The sequence below is a fragment of the Montipora foliosa genome, unplaced genomic scaffold (genome assembly GCF_036669935.1).
Source record: "Montipora foliosa isolate CH-2021 unplaced genomic scaffold, ASM3666993v2 scaffold_447, whole genome shotgun sequence".
Lineage (NCBI taxonomy): Eukaryota > Metazoa > Cnidaria > Anthozoa > Scleractinia > Acroporidae > Montipora > Montipora foliosa.
The window spans coordinates 291603-293457 of NW_027179753.1; the positions used below are offsets into that span (position 1 = coordinate 291603).

General features: G+C 46.7%; 1 non-coding gene across 1 annotated transcript; it reads left to right on the plus strand.

Moving 5' to 3' along the window:
• Nucleotides 1–1499: 1499 nt before the first annotated feature.
• Nucleotides 1500–1572, plus strand: Trnaf-gaa (transfer RNA phenylalanine (anticodon GAA)). Its single transcript has one exon. It is a non-coding gene; the product is annotated as a tRNA-Phe (tRNA).
• Nucleotides 1573–1855: the final 283 nt, after the last annotated feature.

A 1855-nucleotide genomic window follows, 5' to 3' on the forward strand; every position in this document is an offset into this window, starting at 1 on the left:
GTCATGGCCAAATGGAATACAGGGCAATGACCAGTTGAGCGAAGTGACCACGATATGAGTCTTGCGTCAAACTTGCGTCCTGCCGACTCTCCTTTATGGCAGCAAGTCGTGGACGACCTACGTCAGACAAGAGCGGCGACTCAACGGATGCCTCCGGTGCTTGCTGCTGCCTGCCAGGACAGAGTCACCAACACCGAGGCCCTGGAGCGCGCTGGCTCACTAAGCATGCCATCACTGCTCATTCAGCGACGCCTTCGATGGCTCAGCCATGCATATCGCATGGAGCCTGACTGCCTGCCAAGAGAAATCAATTATAGCGAACTGCGGAAGGACGTCCGTCGCGTGTGTCAACCGCTGCTGCGCTACAAGGACGTCATCAAGCGAGACTTGCGATCTGCACTAATCGACAACAGTGCATGGGAGGACATTGCCAAACGCCGATATATAGGGCAGCAAAGTGTGAAAGCGGGGGTTTTAAAGGCGGAGGCGAACGTGAGAGTCCGGGCTACATGCAAGAGAGCGGCGAGGAAAGAACGCGCAGCCTCTGCGCGCGATTACACAAGGCACGTCTGCGCCACCAGCAACAGAGACTACCACTCCAGGATCGGGTTATACAAGATCCTGTCCAAACCCCCAGCGCTAACTATCACCTTTTCGAGACGAGGATGCCACTACATATGTTTTTGTCGGGCAACGAAATGCTGAATTACTGCACCCTATTCTTCACCAATAATGAAGCACGTTTGCATGTGGAAGCAGTCTTGTAAAGATAAAGGGGTTCATGTTTTTTTTTTTTTTTTGTTAGAAAAGTAGTTTGGATTTAATGATGAAATGAATCATATGAACTGCGGATATGAAATCAAGTAAAGCTATGATCTTCGCAGTTACGAACGCAATTTTTACAATTGCGTAGAGAAGCCTGAAAAATTCAGGACTTCAGGGGGGTTTGAACCGTGACCTCGCGATTCCGGTGCGACGCTCTAACCAACTGAGCTATGAAGCCACTGACGTTGAGAGCTGGTCATTTGTGAATTCTAATGGTCCCGTGAGAAATGAATCAATGATGAAATGGTATATGAAATGAATCATATGAACTGCGGATATGAAATCAAGTGAAGCTATGATCTTCGCAGTTACGAACGCAATTTTTACAATTCCGTAGAGAAGCCTGAAAAATTCAGGACTTCAACGGGGTTTGAACCGTGACCTCCCGATTCCGGTGCGACGCTCTAACCAACTGAGCTATGAAGCCACTGACGTTGGGAGGTGATCATTTGTGGGTTCTAATGGTCCCGTGAAGAATGAATCAATGATGAAATGGTATATGAAATGAATCATATGAACTGTGGATATGAAATCAAGTGAGGCTATGATCTTCGCAGTTACGAACGCAATTTTTACAATTGCGTAGAGAAGCCTAAAAAATCCAGGACCTCAACGGGGTTTGAACCCGTGACCTCGCCATTAAAATCCACAAATGACCAGCTCCCAACGTCAGTGGCTTCATAGCTCAGTTGGTTAGAGCGTTGCACCGAAATCGCGAGGTCACGGGTTCAAACCCCGTTGAAGTCCTGAATTTTTCAGGCTTCTCTACGCAATTATAAAAATTGCTTTCGTAACTGCGAAGATCGTAGCTTCTCTTAGTTTAGATTTGTTTGCAAAATAACTTACTGTTTCAAGTTGAACATGTTAGCCGACTCCTTGTATCGGTTACAACTGGAGAAATTCAAAGGTTTGGCTTTATGGACCAAAGTCCAACTGACATCCCCGTGCATCTTCAGCCTCAGAATTAGCACCCATAATATCAACATTGTTGCAGTCTAGTCTTCAACCTTTATCCATTCCAACATATCGG